Source organism: Pinus tabuliformis, chromosome Q, assembly GCF_031772625.1.
Source record: "Pinus tabuliformis cultivar Carrire ecotype Pingquan chromosome Q, CPIR1, whole genome shotgun sequence".
NCBI classification, from domain to species: domain Eukaryota; kingdom Viridiplantae; phylum Streptophyta; class Pinopsida; order Pinales; family Pinaceae; genus Pinus; species Pinus tabuliformis.
In genome coordinates, this window is record NC_142296.1 from 1,307,575,968 (window position 1) to 1,307,597,602 (window position 21,635).

The window sequence follows — 21,635 nt, forward strand, 5'->3', positions numbered from 1 at the left end:
GCAGTAGGTGGTTTTCACCCACATTGGGTTTCCACGTTACATCATGGTGTTCATGTGTGCTTCTTGTGTGTGATGATCTGTTCTGTTTTACTGCACCTATTTACTGTTCATATGGTTAATAAATTTCTAATGCACTAGCTAAATATCAACATTTAATGGATTAACTGAATCATAAGTTTATTGGATATATGTTAGTTGCATTAGACACAGTTGTGTGTACACGTAGGTTCCCTTAACTAAAGTAGCATATCTGAATCTGAGTATGGAAATGAAAAAGAGTTTGATTTGATAATACTGATTCACCCCCTCCCCCCCAGTATTATTTCCAACATAATATTCCTTCTGCATGCAGCGAATATTCGCCAAAGAAAATCCTAGCAACTGGCAGTACATTATCCCTCCATCTAATCTCAACTGGGTCTCTGACTGAATTGACATGAAATATTTATCCATGAGTGAATACTAAGTTATCTGAAATACAGTAGTTACATGCATGAAAGCATTAACTAACTGAACTCTCATTAATTTAACAAATTGTTAAATTAATCTAACTAGACTTGACTATGTTAAACTAAGTCAACTGGTTACAACTCAGTATTACAACTTATCCTTATCTCTTTAACTAAAGGTTAAATTCCTCAATTAACGGAGAAACTGTTGCATGTCCTCACATAGACTTCAATATTGAATTTCCTTAACTAATTAACTCAAGATGAATTAATTAATTAATTTTCAAACTACTCTTGATATCAAATTCGAATTTTTCTTCCTATGTTTAGCCCGGGGACTCACTAAAATAAGAAGGGATTGCGAAATGGTATTTTTAGAAAAGATATTTTTAGCACTTTCTCTTTTCACCAGTTGTTGCTAAGACCTCCAATGGTTGAGCAGTTATTTATAGCCTGGCTTTTTATAACAGTGCTATTTTTATCATCTTCTACTTTTAGAATTTCTTGTTGCACACTTTTCAACAGGAATAACTCCTTGGAAAAAGGAAAAAGTCAGAGTAGCAAAACCTTCTTGTAAAGAGTCCATGTTATTTTATAACAGAAGCACGTTTGGGAGATGAAGGAAGGACAAGGAAGAGGGCCTAAACTCTTTGCACTTTGATTCCAGTTGTGACAAACAAAATTAGTAATAGTCATTCACAAGTTGGAGAAATTTGACACATGTTTTTGCATGGTTGTTCAACAAGAATGAAAGGAACTTAACTGGGCTCCCCAGTCATCCATGCTTGCTCTAATACAACCCAAATTTTTGGAACATCCTTGTGAAGAAGTCAAGCAAATAATTCCTCTTATCTCAACGTGATCATAGATTTCACATTGCCATTGCAACCCAACATTGATGATATCATGAGGGAGATATTGTGGATGATAGTAGGAATCCCTCAAGGGTTGGATAACATCATTGTTCCTACATTTTAGAAGAGGAAGAAAATTTTAGAACTGATGGTAGAATTAATCTTTTCCAAATTCATGCTAAATTTGGAATGTGGCGACTGAATATTTTAGATTCTCTGGAAATTTTCCATTGATGTTACATCATCTCATCTAGGCCATGTCAAAACAATCATGCAAGAGACTGTGTCCTTTTTCTTAGAAGCAGATGTTGAAATCTAAGAAATAGCCAGATCTAAATTATTTACCATTTAGAGAAAGGAATTAATTGTCTAACTTGATGCCTATGATCTAGTGGAGAAGTTGGTCATGAAAAACATCAAATTGCTCAAAATGGTGCTGACGAAGAAGGAGCTAAAGAGGACTAATGGAGGAATGAATAAAAAAGGAAGTAAAACTAGAAATAAGAATGGGATAAGAAAGAAACGACTATGATTTATCTTCAAGGGACATTTGGCACCTGACAATTCATGCCTAAGTAATATGAATGAAGGAACGGAGGTAGAATAGGAGGGGATTCCTTCTCACCATAGGTATTCTTCTATAGTTGACTCCATTGATCTTTAGGAAAGCACACATGAATAATCCAAGTAGTCAATTCTATATGGTGAGCAATGACACGATGCGATTCAGAGAAACTTGCAGGATATCATGATATTATTCTTAGAAGCACGTTAGTAAACTCTTCCTAATAGTGTTAATGAGGTAGAATCTTGTACAATTATGTCCATAGTCTTAAAGAGGGATATCCATGAGAAGTCAAGTGTATATAGTAGTCCACCAGTGCTTCCATGTTCAACAAGGAGAGAGGATGAATAATGGATTGTTTCCACAAGTGTGGAAGGCCAAGGGGAAGACATCCAGGGATACATGATTGAGGAGAAAGTAGTAGTGAACCAAAAATATGAACATAAACATGAGGAGGATCATGAAAAACATGGTGTGCAAGATGAGCCATTTCCTAAAACATGGTGAAAGGCTCAAGTTATGAATCTAGTGTAGTTAGATATAGAAACATTCAACACGACACTAGAATTGTGAAGAGATGACTTATTAGAAAAGACTAAGAATTTCAAGATAGATATTTTGATGTTAAAGAAAATAATTCAGATAGTGCACGACAATGTCTTATAAGAGAATATGAAAATTCACAAGCTCATAGGCGTATGATATGAGACAGTGATGAAGTTGTCTAGTGTTTAGGAATGGTTGAAGTCTCTCACAAGATAGAAATAACATACTTTGGAGCCACAGAGAAGCCATTTTTGGGGATATATTGACAAAGATTGTAGCTTTTCCAGCACACCTTCTTACATTGAAGGAAAATGGGAATGTTTTTCTAGATGGATATTATGGGATACCTCTAGATGTTTTCTATAAGTTGGCCAAGACTGAGAAACAGTCGGATAACTTAGGATCATCCCAATTAGAATTAGAGTGGCATAGCGTCATCTTGGTGAGATTGTTTCTCATATGTATAGACAAGAGATTATGAGTCGGTACCTAGTTAACGAGATTATTACTTGGACAAAATTGTTAGTTGGGGACAAAATATAGTTAGAGCCATGGTGCATGGGCTATGTAGTTTGTTTATGGTCAAATTTGGATCTAGGAGGAAGTTCACACGCCAATAGATCTATTGATGGGAGATGAATTAAGAGGTTGATCTGGGATCCAAGCATCGAGAGTTCTATGCTTGATTGGTTGATCTAGTGGCATACTGTGATGATTCAATGGTTCATACCGGACCTCGGTATTGGTAGTCAAGTGATTTAGATAGCCATACTAATATACAGTTGTGAATTTATTGCGGGAAATAAATCTTGGGGCGGGAGGATTTGTAATATTACTTTTTTTGATATGGTCAATATCTATGATATTTTACCATGATATTTGTTGTGGTATTTTCCCATCGTCTTTATCCATGGTATTTTCCTTCATTTTTTTGGGAAACTAATAAAATAAATACACAAACAGTCCATTAACCCTGGAAAAGGGGAGAGGAGAAAGGAATTTTAGAATCTATATTTTATCTCTCTTATTGTGCTTCATTGAGAACTTGGTGTGACCAATTTCAATTTGATTCCAAGAGGAAAACCCCACACTAAATTGGCATGGTGGATCCAGCCAGGATTCACAAGTGTGGTTCAATGTCTTAGATTAGTTTTTAGATGAGAATTCGTGCCTGCCATTGGGTCATGCATGCGAGGTGATCCAATATTATTTGTATGGGAATGTATCATTTTTAGATCTATTAATATACATAAGAGACTGCATTTTTCAGATTCCTTGTGTGTTCAGTGTTTCTGATTGCGGACATTTTAATCAGAACACTAAAGTGTGTCTGATCTAATAAAAAATTTGTTTTTTAATGTCTTATAGCCCCATCTCCCTTTTTTCATCTAGAGAGTGAAAAGAATTATGGTTTTAACAAATTAAACAAAATCAAAGCAAATAAAAGCTCCAACATAGTTACACGCTCAACTATAAAACAAGGTACACACCACACCATCTACTCATGGAACTAAGTCATCCAAAGAGAATGGTCAAACAAATAAACAATAAAAGTCTCACCAACGATCACAGTCAAGAGGATTAGCCTCAAAGAGAGAATGAACTACAAATAGAACTTCATATAATTCGGAAGTGGAATTATCACTATATTCAAATTTAAAACAAATATTACCTTAAAATTATGGTCGTAACCCTATTTTCCTCAATGATGTCACTGATAATGTGATGAGTTAGAGGCTAGAAGCAATGACAAGTATAAGGAAATCAGGAAATTCCAATCATTATAGCATACCTTACCAACATGTAGAGTGATACCTTGCCAATAGTAAGAGTGAAATGCACTCAGATTTGGGAGGGATGGTTTTGGGAGAAAACTGAACCCTATATCTGCCATTGGATCATTGCCTTTCATCCCAACCATCCAGACTATTACCCCTATTGTACACCATGTGAATACCATATGAAAAGTGCAATGAGGACGATAGACAAGAGTGCCAATTATACATCAAAAACTAGGAACCATTAACAACTTGTCCCACATTGATATCTGAACCAAAAGGTGAAACATACATGAACTTACCTTTGTGTCATTAAAGTCAATCAAATTTCTTAGATGTGCCAAAATTTGAGAATTAGAGCTTAGGTATGATAATGCATGCATAGATAGTCCATACTTTTATTAAAGAATGCATGCTAATCATAAACTTGATACAAGTTCCATTACCTGACATGCACACTATCAATTAAGAATTAAGAGTACAAATAATAAAGGATCAGGAGATATGAATAGGATGCAAGTTCGAAAGGATTTTAGAGCTAGAGAAAAATTATTGTATGATGCACACTTTAGAGAAAGGTATAGTGTAAATTTGTATGGGTGATATGGGTTAGGATATTTTGGTAACAATATATTTACTTGATGCAAGTTCGGAAGGATATTAGAGCTAGAGCCAAATTATTGTATGATGCATGTTTGAGACAAATGCATAGTGTAAATTCATATGGGTGATATGGATTAGGGATATTTTGGTAACAATATATTTACACCAAAGAAATGCTAGCAAAGGAGGAAGTGGAAAACTTTTATATATCACTATTGATAATACATCCAAGCCATTGATGAAATACTACAAATGAATAATTTTTCTAGTTAACTAAATATAGCATGAAAAAAAAGGAAAAAAATTGGCATGGAATTAGGTATGTTCAAAAATGTCACAAGAAAATCTTTAGAAATTACCAACATTCTAATAATCAATCGAAGTGTCTAACAAATAAGGCTTGTATATAAAATTATTATGACAAAACACCAACAAGAATTGTGAAAATCCATAAGAGAAAGTGGAACTTCAAGGGATAATCCCCAATAAGAATTGTTAATCAACTAGCAGGTAGTTGGACCTCGAGTAATGCTATCATGAATATAGATAAATAATATAATATGCCGAATAGGCCTCCACCTACCATCACTGTGATACATAACTCTGTAGGAAGCACAAAATAAGGAATGAATTTCCGCTCACATACAACGGTAGCATACGACACCACACTCCACTATGGATACTGATAGCCAAATGAATTTGATATTCTCATATGTTTTAGAAAGATGAAGTTGACAAAGATGCCTCAACATTAGCCATACATAATTAGTTGATTGAATGGGTTTAGACTTAAGCATTAGCAAAATAGTATATAGTGTTATATTTCATATATCTGAAGTTTTCCATAGATAATTCATTAGTGATGTGGAAATGCTATAGGTTTCTAAAGTTTTGTTTGTCAAACCTATGAATGGAAGCCACATGTCGTCTACAAAGTCTTTGTAATGTCATCATCAACATAGAACATCATCTCTTCAACATACCAAAACGAATTCATACAACACAAAATTATTTGTTTAGTGCTAAGTTATACATGAATTGATTATGGAAATCGGAAAGTTTGTGCTTTTCATGTTCATGTTATGAGAATAAGAAATGATAATTCCAATGAGTAAAACCACTCTAAAAATTTCAAGAGAAATAGAGAAACTAAAGCTCATCAATTCATGTTAAGTTATAATGTTATTCTTATTGCTTTGGGGATTGCTTTAACTTTCCCTATAGGGTATTCAATAATATAATCCATGGAAACATTTTTTCAAATTGTGTTATGTATAGGAATTAGGGGTTATATTAGTTGAAACATATAGTTGATTACCTTAAGTTTCCATTTGACCGAGAGCTTCAGTTTACAGAACTGGCATAAAAAATGGTGTAGTATAGTGATTTTGTATTAACTAAAAATTTATGATCAAGGTAAACAATAAATATCTTATTAATTAAAATATTTTAAAAATGTTAAATATTAATATGGTATGATTAATTTAAATTAGATATTTTCTAAAAATTTTAAATACCTTAAATTTTGTAGATATAGAAAACATTATTTTTAATTTCGCTAATATTTATGATTTCTAAAATTTACAATCAAATTATACTTAACTTTTATAATCACATTGCTATAATATTTCAATCAAACCAAACCAATTAATATATATAAAAGATATAAATTGAAATAGTAATTGAGAAAATGAAATGAATATTTGATTATTCTCCTAAAACGAATACTACAACAACTCAACATGCAGCTGGATAATTACGCCGTAAGGAATTTCCCTCTGAAATGAAATCCCCTAAATACCTTTTTCTCCTAATCTCAACCATCAAATCTATTGTTAGACAATTCAACAATTATTTGTCGTCAAAAGAAAACATTAAAAAAAAATATTAGTTAAAAAATTAAGTAAACGCATCCCACCCCATCCATCTACCCAGTCGGTCTGTCGTGCGCACACAGATAGCCCGTTCATTGCAGACGGGGGCCAAGGGCAAATGCCTTGGGTGAATGAGCTTATCCTGTAGGAGGAGGGCCAGGAGGATGAAGAGGGTTGTGCAGGGCGGATTTTTCTAGAGGAGGAGGAGCACCAGGAGGATGTGGAGGGCTAGGAGGAGGATTGTTGGTAGTTTTTCCCTGAGACATCTCAGACCAAAAAATTTCTTGTGACCAGAAGAATTTAGGCTATTAATCAAATATATAGGGTTAAACGACCTCTATCAGATACCAATATGAGCTTTATTGCAAATTTCTTCTCGACCTCATCTACTAGGAGAGTAGTTGTTTGACATTCCTGCCAGCTTCCACCCTCTTTCTCATGATATTTTCCTGTTTCTTTCTTAAAATTTTCATGCTTTATATCTTCTTGTACTTCTCTCATGTCTTACTTTGTGGGAGATGCTCTATGCATGGCCTTTGCATACTCTGTTCATGTAACTTTTTGCAGCACTGCCTTTGCATACTCTGTTCATGTAACTTTTTACAGCATGGCCTTTCCATACTCTGCTCATGTAACTTTTTGCAGTCCTGCTCATCACCTTAGGTTATCATTGGAACCTAATAACAGATGCATTTCCTTACCTGGGAAATTGCATATCACCCGTCTTTTGTGCTACTTCATTGTTTTTCCAGTCATTAGTTATGTAGAAATCTTGTTCTAAGTTCATTCATTTAGCGGAAGCAAGCTTATTGACTTTGTTGTAACATGCACAGGAAAATCTCACCAATGAAAAGACGAAAAAATGGGGCCTGTGGAAAATTTCTAGTGGCCATGAATCCAAGGGGAGAGTGGAAGGAAGTTTCCATAAGAGTGTAAATTCAAATGGGGAGACATCTGAAGTTATATTTGCTGCTGTAGAGGCTTATAATGCTGCAGTGGCCACTACTGTGAGGGCTCCCCCTAAAGACTTCAAGATTGTCAGAGAAGAATCGGTCGCCATTCACATACAAACTACTTTTCGAGGATTTTTGGTAACCATTATTCATGCACAAGCCTCTATAAATTGTATGGTTGGTTATTTTGAGAGATGATTGTTTTCAATCCATTGGCTTTGGTTTGGGTTTTATAGGCTAGGAAGGCACTGCGAGTGCTGAAAGAGTTTGTGAGATTGCAAGCATTGTTTCGAGGTCATCAGGTAAGGAAACAAGCTACAGTTAGCTTGAGGTGCATACAAGCACTTGTTAGAGTTCAGGCCCATGTAAGAGCTCTCCATGTTCGAATGTTGACTGAAGGCTTAGTTGTGCAAGAAATTATTGATGAACATTGAATTCGCCCAAAAAAAATACGAGAATCTGAGGTATTTTAACGCTCTGGCCACTATGGTTTAGTAGCTTACTCTACCCACACAATAGGTCGAAGTGCCGAATCCTATGACTGTCAGATTACCATATGTCAACTGTAGTTCAAGATATATACGAAACCAAAAGCAAATCCTAATCATCATCATGTTTACTCTTATAATGAAAATTTCCTACACAAATGCTTCAGGCCCTTGTTGTGATTTGTGCTCAGACACCAAACCAAGACTACTCATGAAGAAATGTAGCTGCCCTTTCTGTAGACTTTTCATGGCCATATTTCTTTTCACGACCCTTGTGCAGTGGACTAGATCATACCTCATATAGATACTTCTTTATCATAGGTCTGAAATGATCTCGGTTTTTCTTACCAGTTGCTTTCGCTTTGTTTCTATATATGCTAAATTTCAGTTTCTGACAATCCCATCACTTATACTACAATAGTAATATCTGTGTGATGTGGAATTTCTAGAATAATTTTGATAACCTAAAAATATTTTATGTTTTAACATGCAAAAAATTGGCTCTGTTATCCATTTTGTTTCAGAAGTGCATTGCTTGTTTCAGGAGGGGTGGTGTGATAGTTAAGGAATCCTTGAAGAAGTTCGTGCAAAACTGCAAATGAGACAAGAGGGTGCAATCAAATGTGAGAGAGCAATTGCTGATGCTCTCTCCCATCAGTTACATAACTATGTTCAATGCAGAAAAGTCCCTTGAAAATTCATTTGTATAAGCCCTTGATTGAACACTCTATTTCTGGCGGTTTTTAAATGTTGTGGTAGAATCCTTTGCACAAGACCTTAAATGTAGATGCCAGGCTGACATTTTGAATTTATATACTAGTAACGTCTATGGGTGTTGAATTTGTTTTCAGCAATGGAGAAGCAATTCAAAACAAAACATGACTTATGCTAGAATTGAGCCAGAAAAAAATAGCTAGGGTTGGAGGTGGTTAGAATGCTGGATGGCTACAAAGCCTTGGGAGAATAGACTCACGGAGCAAGCCCAAATGGATGCTTGTGAAATTCAGTCTCTGAAAAGTTATGATGATGCTGGAGAGAATCTGAGGAAATCTCATGAACGAGGCAAAGTTAAAGTTCGCAGAAACAATACTAGGGTTCGTGTTGCTACAAAACCACATTTAGTGGTTTCCAGTCATCTTACTAGTAGATCATCTTCAAACCCTAGCTTTGGTATCCAATCCGATGAGAGCTAAACAATCTCAAGGGGATCATGAACTCCAAAATCTACAAATACTCTCTAGACATCAGATGAGAGTGTGCAAAGGCCTAATTACATGAACTCTGCAGAGTCTGCCAAGGCAAAAACATGTTCGTCTAGTGCTCCAAAGATAAGATCCTCATATGATGATCTTCAATTGCATAAGAAAGTTTCTTCATTTAATTCTGAATTGAAGAGCATAGCTGGTTCAGATTCTTCTCTGCATTCTTGCAAATTGATTCCACCTATGTTGAGATCTGACAAGTCATCTACTAAGAGTGGAGAGATTTCTTACTGCTCTTATGGAGAGTCTCAAAAACCCTTTTATCAATGCTAAGTTTCACAGTTCTATCCTGTCACTACTAGTGGCTGAAGGTTGAAAACTCTGTTGTGAATGGTTTGAGCTACACTGACCAACATTTCATGGGCATTCTTCTATATGTTTGAACAGAAGTTCAACTTAGCTGCAAAGATTAAAATTTCAACTTCTAGCTAAACTATGTCAGGTGTTCTTTAGGAGTTGAGAGTAAAATTTTGAGTTCAAAAGCTGCAGTGCTCAATTGTTGATTAGCTTCTCGGTTGGTGGGCGTGAGGAGCTAAAAGTTTGATTTGATCTGGTTATTGGAGACAGGGTCAGCTGGATTGCATTTGAGTCTTTGAGGAAGCTACTTATTGGAGTACTGTGTTTAAGGGGAAAAACAAATCTATAGCAGAAGAAAAAGAGCATCATATTAGACACCAATATGAGCTTTTTTGCGAATTTCTTCTTGGTCTCATCTACTAGGAGAGTAGCTGTTTGACATTCCTACCAGCTTCCACGCTCTTTCTCATGATCTTTTCCATTCAAATCAGCCGAGAAATGAAAATTATGATGATTTTTACCTTGAAATGGCATTATGTAAGCTGCTTCCCTGGGGTTGAATTGTTGCAAGCAAGTTTCATAGAATAATGGATACTCATGATTTAACTTTTCCATCTAGTTAGCATTGATTAACTAATGCAATTCTTAAAGTTTGTTTTCTTTTATTGAATACCAACTTATTAAGTAGAACTATGACCAATTTAATCATTACATGTTTCAGCCCTTTCATTAACATTGGCAGATCCTCCTCCATACTCGGGGGTCACTGAACATAGTAACCAAGGCACTATTAACATGTCAATTGAGGTATGCCTCTAATAACTAGATATTTTCTTGAAACGAGATATATTAGTCTTCAGATTTTGTTATCATTTGTCTTCCCCTTATTCTTGTTTTGGTAATATTTACATATTTCTAAGATTCAAGTCTCTGCACTTTGCAGAGGAAAAATGTATTATGTTGTACTATGCACATTATTGTTGATAATTATTGGTGAAAATAAATTTTCATGGCATTAGTGGAGTAATCACTCACCCTCTTAGGGGATTGAAGAGCTTTCCCCCTTGTGGAACAAGTATGAGAGTGAAGATATCTTTGTGTGGACCTCCTAAGGTACGGTGAGAATATGGGTTGCCTAATAAGCACGGAATTTCATATGAGGCTTGAGCCATGAGCTTTGCTAGCTCAAAATCAAAATCAAAATTTCTTTCAAATGGAAACAAATTTTGTTCCTTAGTAGTGTTTGTCCTAAGTCATCAGGGGATCAAGGGCAGAAAATGAACTTCTTTCTAAAGAACTAACAAAAGGTTTGATGCATCAGTGCTTCTACAGGGGATGTTCAAACATTCCTGTCAGCTTTGTCATGTTCAAGAGTTTCCGGACAGAGGTATAGGTAGGTCCGTGTGTCTTATTCGCTTCAATGTGTTTCATACATCTTTCGAATGCGAGAGTGGAAGGCTTCATTATGAGGGATTAGTGTGCATTACGCGTATTTAATTCTTTTTCCAATTCGAGTACATAACAAAGGAAGCCCACAGGCCTAAGCGGATGGCCACAAAGTCAGAAAAATTTGTGCATGACTTTATAACGTTAAGTTGATTTGGCTTCATTGGGTTTTTAATTCTGAGAACCTTAGCGTTGATTCTTGAATTGAAAAGATGACAGGTCTGATGTCAGGTTCAATCATGGTGATCCATATTAGGTAATGCTTGCTGAGGGACATAAGTTTATATTATTTATTTGTTATGAAATACTTCAAAATAATCCTTTTAATATTAATAAGGTGTTCTATCCAAATGTCATGGATTTTGAGCAGATACAACATTCACCTCTTTCTATGCCCAACCTTTACTATAAGTGAAGTCTTCTATAAACATGATTAGGGTCTGTTCCTTTGTCTTTTACATACATGCCAGAGTTGACACTAGACTTGTGTATCTAATTCTGTTTGATAGCTAGTTTGCATAGTTTGGAAATTTGTTGAATAGGGAAATAAATCACGCCATCAAACTTGGGCGATATATGTTCAAAACCGATAATATTACTGCATACAGAAGGATATACATTAAATATTGGAACCATCAGCAGATGAACCAACATAATGAAATGATTTATGTTTTCATTGGAATGTGTGTTTTTAAGAGACTAGCTAGAGTGAGTGTACACTTATGGTAGAAAGGTTCTGAAAGTTTAGTAGGCTTTCTATTTCCAATTTGAGATTAAATTTTAATATTACTGATATTGGGGTCTGTTGTTGGGATTTTTGCAGTCTTTTGTTCAGCTAGAAAGTGTAAAATGTGTGGCTCCTGCCACAGTAGTGAACTCTATGCCAATATTAACTTTTGATGGAAATACTAAACAGGGTCAACAGATGAAATGGAGTAAGGGTTTATCTATTATCAGGTTCTCATGTCTTGTATTTAGGATACAATGCCTATCATTGTTCTTAACAACCTAAGGAGACGATTTATTTTCTGTGATTTTGATAATCCATGTTTTGGGACATTGTGTAGCAAATGTGCAATATGCCAGTTTGAATATGAATTTGGTGACCAGATCATCTCCTTACCATGTGCCCATAGTTTCCATAACCACTGTGGGGCAGAGTGGTTGCTAAATCACTCTAAGATGTGCCCCATATGTAAGCACGAAATTATGGACCAGAAATATCTGGATACTGAATTTGGTCCCTGAGCTTCTGCAACTAAAAATGGAAGGGAAAAGAAACATTGTACAATTCCATTTTTGTATAGAATTCAGTGGCTGATTTGTAAATATTACTGCAATGGTATTTCTTCGTTAAAAACAAATTTATGGCCACAACTTTGTAAACAGATGTAATATTTAAGGAGAAACATTGTTGTGAAGTGTAGAACTACCATCATATTTATTTAGAAACAACAACTCTATTCTCATCAGAATATGCCTCCTTCCTGCCAACCAGCAACTCAAAAATCTCAATATCTATGAATCCAAGAATTGCCAAAAGATACCTTATTTTTTCGTTTTTTGGGCAAATTTGAAGTACATGGTTTGTTGAATATGTTGTATGCTAAATGCCCCACCTATCATTTTGGCCAATAAGTTGTATTCTCATGTTTCAGGAGGGGTTGTGTGATAGTCAATGAACCCTTGAAGAAGTTCGTACAAAACTGCAAATGAGACAAGAGGGTGCAATCAAATGTTAGAGAGAAATTGCTTATGCTCTCTCCCACCAGGTACATAACTATGTTCAATGCAAAAAAGTCACTTGAAAATTCATTTGTATAAGTCCTTGATTGAACACTCTATTTCTAGAAGATTTTAAATGTTGTGGTAGAATCCTCTACACAAGACCTTAGATGTAGATGTCAGGTTGACATTTTGAAATTTATATACTAGTAACTTTTATGGGTGTTGAATTTGTTTTCAGAAATGGAGAAGGAATTCAAAAACAAACATGAGTTATGCTAGAATTGAACCAGACAAAAATAGCTGGGGTTGGAGCTGGTTAGAATGCTAAATGGCTGCAAAGCCCTAGGAGAATAGACTAATGGAAAAAGACCAAATGCATGCTTGTGAAATTCAGTCTCTCAAAAGCTATGATGATGCTAGAGAGAAACTGAGGAAATCTCATGAACCAGGGAAAGTTAAAGTTCACAAAAACAATATTAGTGTTTGTGTTGCTGCAAAACCACCTTCAGCAGTTTCCAGTCATCCTACTGGTATATCATCTTCAAAGCCTAGCTCTGATATCCAATCTGATGAGAGCTCAACAATCTCAAGGGGATCCTGTACTCCAAAATCTGGAAATACTCTGCAGACATCAGATGAGGGTGTGGTAAGGCCTAATTACATGAACTCTATAGGGTCTGCCAAGGCTAAAATACGCTCGTCTAGTGCTCGAAAGTTAAGACCCTCATATAATGATCTTCAATTGCAGAAGAAAGTTTCTTCATATAATGCAGAAGTGAAGAGCACAGTAGGTTCAGATTCTTCTCTGCATGCTTGCAAATTGACTCCACCTATGTTGAGATCTGACAAATCATCTACCAGGAGTGGAGAGATTTCTTCCTGTTCTTATGGAGAGTCCCGAAAACCCTTTTATCAATGCTAAGTTTCAAAGTTCTATCTTGTCACTACTAGTGGCTGAAGGTTGGAAACTCTACTGTGAATGGTTTGAGCTATAGTGATAAGCATTTCATGAGCATTCTTATGTATGTTTGAATAGAAGTTCAACTTAGCTGCAGAGATTAAGATTTCAGCTTCCACCTGGATTGTGTCAGATACTTTTTAGGAGTGGAGAGTAAAATTTTAAGTTCGAAAGCCGTAGTGCTCAACTCTTGATTAGCTTCTTGGTTTGTGGCTGTGAGGAGCTAAAAGTTTGGTTTGATCTGGTGATTGGAGACATAGTTAGCTAGATTACATTTGAGTATTTAAGGAAGCCACTTACTGGAGAACTGTATTTAAGGGAAAAAACAAATCTATAACAGAAGCAAAAGAGCATGATATTAGACACCAATATGAGCTTTATTACGAATTCCTTCTCGGCCTCATCTGCTAGGAGAGTAGCTATTTGACATTCCTGCATTGGCTCACAAATATTTCCCTTCACAAAATTCTATTGTGAAGCAAGGAAAGTTGTCCAGTCAATACCTATAAACAATTCATGTTGGATGCTAAAGCAGATGATTCATCCTGTTGAAGGCTACTTTATCTAGAATAACAAGCAAGAGCCAGAGCGGAGCTCGCTTCCCTAGAATAAAACAGTGCATCAAATATTGAACTGTCAAATACATTCTTGAAACCAATGATGCGTCAAAGCATTATGTAGGAATGAATAATAGAAGATTAGCATGAAGCTTATTCCATATGATTGATTTTATAGGTTAGTAGTTTTGAAATAAACAAAATCTAAAATAGAGTGAAGTCAATGCTTTAGTCCTTTGTGGCTATTGATGCATGAAGTTGGTTAACAGATTCAGGTAATGCTATGCATCTTTTCTACTACCAGAGAAATGAACCTTTGTTCGTGTATGGAAGGGCAGGTTTCTTCCTTGCCTTGGTGTGGTTTTCAGATAATTCTTGGTCATTCTCTTTTCTTGGTATTTATTTTTTAGTGTTTATGTTGCAGTGTGATCTGTATAGAGGTTTGGTTTTTTTCTTTAATATTTGAAATAATTTAACTTCTAGATTGATTCGCTGACTTGCAGCCTCTACGTTATGAAATATTTTATATCAGGATGGCTAAGATCAATTGCAGCCTCTAGGTTTCCCTGCATGACATGTGTTTCTATCTATTCAGCGGAGAAGCACTCTATGTATAATTGTTTTGTTTACAATAAATATAAATAGTTGGCGTTTGAATTTATGTTTCAGTTAGAAGTTTTCTTTTGTTATATAATTTTCTTGAGGGACCAGCATTGCCATTGCTGTAAATTCAGTTTCACTATTAAGAAGTAAACAATGGAAATGGGCTCAATTTCTTGATATCTTGATATATGATTTTTTTTCATCCAAGTACTTTGAAAGTAGAATGAAAGTATCAAAACACTGGGAAATCACTATATAGCAAAGGGATGAATGAAGATTGGAAGTATCAAAATATTGGGTAATCATTGTATAGAGAAGGGAAGAAGATTGGGATTATCAGAATATTGGGAGTCACTGTATAGAGAAGCGAATTTCATTTTTTAATTTCGAACTTTTGGAATTGCATTTTTTTATCTATTTTATTTTATTTTTATTTTTATTCTTTTTTAACTTGTATTGGCTTGTCATTGTTTTCTTTGTAGGCAATTGCATTTTTTTAATTTGGGACATTCGGAATTGCATTTTTTAATTTTTTATTTATTTTTTTAACTTGTACCACAAGATTTGAACATTAAATCTCTTAATTTACACAATACTTCAAGTTTATTTAAACTACATCCTAAAAACAAAATATAAATAAGTTTTAATAAATGAAAAATAAATATAAAATTATAAATATAAGTTCAATTTTATCTTAATTTTATATAGTAATTTTAAATAGTTTTTACTTAAGAAATCAAAAGAAGACGTGAAATATTTTCATTTGTTTAGTTGGGCTAAAATGAAACATCTATTTGTGGTTGCACAAAGAGGGATCAAAATGTTGGTGCTAGAATCTAGGTCCCATTAGTGACGTATAGTGTTGTTTCTCAAGGTTTTCCTCTGCCACTTAAGGTCCACTAGTGTAAGGCCCTGCAGTTCTGCCCGAAGTACGACCACGTTCAACAATGGACGAGTGGTAGGGGAACTTGAATGAACAATCTTAGACTTGATGTGCGATGGATTCATGTAATAATTCGAGCACAAGAAGGAGAGCGACATGTTTATATCCCCGTGGGAGCATGATAGGATTACCCACGGCCGACCTACACTTGGAAGCAAAGCCGACATGTATTATGATGGCATTTGTGAAGAGTAGGGGTGTGCGTTTACATGGTGGACGAGTCGGCTTGGGCAAGCCAACTCGCCCAACCATCCTTATATATACAACAAGGTGTTGGAGCGAAAGTTCATCAATTCGACAAGCAAGTCTTCAAGGAAGAGGTGTGTATAAAAGGTCGCGGTAAAGAGGAAGGCACAAATGGTTATGCGCCCAAGTCTTGGGCAGATCGCTTGAATAGACAAGTCTAAACGAAGGTGTAGGGTGAGGAGCGCCCGCCGGTTGAAGTAAGGCATGCACGAGTGAAGTCGTGGGTGCCCGTTTGTGCAAGGCGTGCACGACTAAAGGTGTGGGCACCCGGTTGTGCAAAGGCATACAGGTGAAGGTGTGGACAGTCCAGTAGTGTGGTTGGGTGGTTGTGCACGGGTTCTTGGGTAGCTTTTGTGAGCACCCACCCATCATGCATAGGCAAATGCGGAAGTTGTGTACGGTGGAACGAAGTGAAGTTGGTTGTGTGAAGGGGGTGTCTTGGTGACTTGGTGGAGTCACTCGCCCGTCGTGCACGAAGACAAGGTTCGGTTGTGAATTGCGGAAGGTAGCTCATGTGAGGGTGCGCCCACCCGCCTTGGGCAAGGAAATATTGGTTGTCACATGGTGGTGTGACGAGGTTGTAAATTAGGTTAAGTATGAAACTTGGAGTTTCCAAGTATGCTTGTAAAGCATTGTAACTTTGTAAAGTTTTCTAATATATTATCTGGTCAGACTCATTGTTCAGGGATTTGCCCCTCCCTTTATACTATGCAATTGTGTTCTCATTTATAATTGTTGTTAATAATGAATTTGTATGGGTTTTCATTGGTATAAAGGAAAACATAATAATACTTGGTTTCAAAAAACAAACTAAGTAGGATAAGTGGTTAGGCATAGTCCACGAACATAAGTATTGGTGAAAAGAAAGTGTTCGGTGGTGCTGCACCTCACCAAGAGCGGTTGAAGACTACCGCCGGCCTATGAGCATGACAGTTGGTATTAGAGCTAGTCTGAAGGCTTGGAGAAGCCTTGCAGGAAGGTGGGTGAAGCAGGTGTGTTAACACTTGATAGTTGGTGACAGTGAAGCAAGTACTTGCAGGTGAAGGAAGTTTTTTCACATACAAGTGGGACAAGAGCTGGTTCAGGTTGCAGGCAACTTGGTGAAGCTATTGGATGGTGGAAAATAGATCGCATAAAAGAATGAAGTTGTTAGCAATGGCAGTGAATCTCAGGCTAGGTCTAGTCACGGTGCGAAGGATACTACTGTGGCATTCATGGAAAAGGTGTTGGGAAAGATGGAGGACTTAGAGGCTTACTGGACTAAGAAGATGGACTTGGTCGAGAAGAATCAAGAGGCCAATTCGAAGATGAGGGAAGAGCTTAAAGAACTCCAGACTCAACATGAGTACACTGATCTTATGTGTACACAACTTGAAGTATGGTTCAAGGAGATGGAAGAGGAAAGAGATAGAGGCTTGGCAGAGATCGTGGACTTCTAGAAATCTCTTGATGAAGCCAAAGATGAGATCGTGGTGTTGAAGAAGGCCGTGAGGCATAACTCAGGTGGAGGAGTGCCTCATATGAAAGTCAAGGAACTAGAATCTTATGATGGTATAAGGAGTGCAAAGACTCTTGGCAACTTTCTATGGGACATAGAGGAATACTTGGAATGCTTGGGTCTATCTGGTGATGATACGAAGGTGAAGGTAGCTGCTCAGTTCTTGATGAAGGATGCTAAGATGTGGTGGCGAAGGAGGATGGATCAGATTGCCAATGGTAGTGCTGGTGACATTACTTCGTGGGATGATATGAAGAAAGCTCTGCAGACCCATTTCAATCCTGAGGATGAAACGTGGTAAGCAAGGATGAAGATTAAGTTCATAAAGCAGACAGGGAACCTACAGACATATCAGTGGGAGTTGTTAAGTGCGGTTCTAGAACTTCCTCACATGGCGAAGAGGGACAAGGTGTTCAACTTCGTTATTGGATTGAAGCCTTGGGCATGAAATGAAGTGAAGAGGCAGAAGATTAAAACACTTGAGGAAGCTTTTGCTGCAGTGGACAAGTTGGTGGAGCATTACGATGAGACTTCTAATGATAGGAAGAAGAAGTCTGATAAGCCGAAAGAGAAGAAGAAGGGTGATGCTTCTAAATCAAATGATAAGTCGAAGAAGAAGAAAGCCTTGAAGTGTTGGATATGTGATGAACCACATACAGTGAAGAATTGTCCTTCCGAACCAAAAGTGGCTACTATTGCACAATCTAATACGAACAATGAAGAAGCTTCTGTGAGGATGATGCAGACACTTAGTGCTGCTGCTGCTACAGAGGTGGTCTCTCAGAGAGATCATGAGAGGAACAATTTGGAGTATGTTTGGATCAAGATTGGGAGCGCTAATATACTCACTATGGTGGATAGTGGGGCTACTCACAACTTCATGTGTGAAGATACTGCGAGAAGAATTGGGTTGAAGTTTGTACCGGTGAAGGCATAGATGTAGACAGTGAATTCTCCTCCTCATTGTGTTCTTGGTGTAGCTGAAAAGGTGGACACAACACTAGGTGAGTGGACAGGGAAAGTCGACTTCACTATAGTGCATATAGATGACTATGAAGCTGTACTGGGAATGGAATTCTTGAAACAATTCTATGTTGTTATTGTTCCACATTTCAAGAAGTTGTACATTTACGATGGAAGGGAAGATGTACCCATTCGTGTTCCAACCATTGGAGTGACAAAGCCTGATTGTAAGTTGGCAGTGATGCAAATCGAGGATGAGAATCGATGGAAGACATGAGTAAGCGGTTGTCTATGGTTGAGATAAAGCTTAACGAGCAGTCATTGGTCATCAAGAGACTTTCTAATAGTATCTTGGATTTGTCAAGAAGGCCAGAAGTGGTTGAGGATGATGATGATGATGATGACGAGGCTTATGTGAGGCCGAATATCTGGGAGGAGGATCGGGTCACTTTTCTACAAAGGATGGAGATAGGAAATCCTAATAGATGGATTGAGATGATTAGTGAGGGTGAGCCTTGAGGCTCTACTCCCTCTACATCTTCTTAGATGACATAGAAGATGGGGCTCGTTATTAACTGCTCATGGTAGTGATTCCTTAAAACAGAATGAGCAGGTATGGCAGATGGTGTAGGGACGGCTTGGAATCAAGCATCATGACATGTTGCAGATGGGATGGCGTTTCCATGAACCTGAGCATGGGAGAGATTCTTGGTGATTCCAGGATGTGGCAGAATCTAAGGTAGACTCGTGAAGGCATAAGGATGGAAATTCTTATGATTTGAGCATGACAGTTAGACTGATCACCTGACTAGTTCAAGTCATGACGGCTAGTAGTGTACCAAAGAGATGTTGGCATGAGGCAGACAAGGAGGACAATTCACGGGATGGGATGCCGCATGATGGAGATGGCAGTTCTACATATGTTGTAGGGATGTTTGCAGTATGTGGAGGAGCTGACATCATGGACCATGGATGAGACAGATGATCTTGGTGGATGGTTACCAAGATGGTATGTTGTCGAGGACGACAATGACTTTAGGTGGAGGAGGATGTAAGGACCTACGGTTCCACATGAAGTGTGATTGCATTCAACGATGGATGAACGGTTGGGGAACTTGAATGAATGAGCTCGGATTTGATGTGCGATGGAGTCATGTAATAATGTGAGCACAAGAAGGAGAGCGACATGTTTATATACGCGTGGTAGCATGATAGGATTATCCACAGCCGACCTACACATGGAAGCAAATCCGACATGTATTATGATGGCATTTGCGAAGAGTAGGGGTGTGCGTTTACATGGTGGATGAGTCGGCTTGGGCAAGCCAATTCGCCCAACCATCCTTATATATGCAACGAGGTGTTGGAGTGAAATTTCATCAATTCAGCAAGCAAAGTCTTCAAGGAAGAGGTGCGTAGAAAAGGCTGTAGAAAAGAGGAAGGCGCAGATGGTTATGCGCCCAAGTCTTGGGCAGGTCGCTTGAACGCACAAGTCTAAATGAAGGCATAGGGTGAGGAGCACCCGCCTGCCGATGTAGGGCATGCATGGGTGAAGGCGTGGGTACCCGATTGTGCAAGGCATGCACAGGTGAAGGCATGGGTGCTTGGTTTTGTGAAGGTGCACAAGTGAAGGTGTGGATGACCTGGTTGTGCAGTTGTTCGGTTGTGCACGGGTTCTTGGGAAACTCGAGTGAGCGCGCGCCCATCATGCAGAGGCAAACGCGAAAGTTGTGCATGATGGAACGAAGTGAAGCGAGTTGTGCGAAGGGGGTGTCTTGGTGACTTGGTGGAGTCACTTGCCCGTCGTTCACGAAGACAAGGTTCAGTTGCGAAGTGCGAGAGGCATCTTGTCTGAGGGCGCCTCCGCCCACCTTGGGCAAAGAAATCTTGGTTGTGACATGGTGGTGTGCCGAGGTTGTAAATTTGGCTAAGTATGAAACTTGGAGTTTCCAAGTATACTTGTAAAGCATTGTGACTTTGTAAAGTTGTATAATATATTATCCAGGCAGACTCATTGTTCAGGGAGTTGCCCCTCCCTTTATACTGTGCAATTGTGTTCTCGTTTATAATTGTTGTTGATAATGAGTGTGTATGGGTGTTCATTGGTATAAAGGAAAACATAATAATACTTGGTTGCGAAACACAAACTAAGTAGGAGAAGTGGTTAGGCGTAGTCCGTGAACGTAAGTGTTGTTGAAAAGAAAGTGTTTGGTGGTGCTGCACCTGGCCAAGAGCGGTTGAAAGACTACCGCCGGCCTCGGGGCGTGACAACTAGCGTAGTCTTACATGTGTTTAGTTTTTTTTATGATGGAGAGAAACCCATTTTAAAATCACACAACTTCTCTTCTATGCTATTATTTCTTATGCATTGTATAAAATTTTGACTTTTTTTTTCTACACTATTATTTCTTATGCCATTTCCTTACGGCGTTTCCTTTGCAACATGTGTTGCAAATGCTAGTGTTAAAAAATCATAGGATTATGGAAAATGTTAAAAAATCATTTGATTATAGAAAATATGTGAGTGGTTAATGAACAAGACAATGGACCTTCAACTTTAGGGATCCGTTATGATTAGTAGAGTGGTTAGATATTGGACTGAAGATCATTTTTTTATATTTTTTGTTATGGGCAGTATTTTGTCAAAGTTTTCGTGGAGCTGAACATCAAAGTGCTCTCTACGCATTTGAATGTAACTATTTCTGAAGTAAAATAAAAGAGTAGTCTAATGAAGCGGAGGAATTGGTGATTGGAATCTGGGCAAAAGAATTTCAAAAAATTTTGTAGAGGCAATGCTTGAATAGTGTTTTTGATGCTGGAAATTGATTCAGCACCATAAAACACTTCTAAGACACCTAAAATTTTGAGGTTTAACAACTATAATTTAGATTTACAAAAATCCTTGCCAAATTTTCTCTAAATATAACGGGAATTTCCATAACTTCAAGGGCAATTCCTCTACCTTGTTAGACTAACGGGAAAATAAAATGCTATTGCCATTTCACATGGGGAATATGGAAAAAA

General features: G+C 37.4%; 2 pseudogenes; both read left to right on the forward strand.

The window, feature by feature from the left end:
* The window catches only part of LOC149224635 (protein IQ-DOMAIN 6-like), a 71,693-nt pseudogene extending 62,048 nt beyond the window's left edge, over positions 1 to 9,645 (forward strand).
* Positions 9,646 to 9,731: 86 nt separating this feature from the next.
* LOC149224636 (putative E3 ubiquitin-protein ligase RHG1A) lies at positions 9,732 to 12,363 on the forward strand (annotated as a pseudogene).
* The last annotated feature ends 9,272 nt before the right edge of the window (positions 12,364 to 21,635 follow it).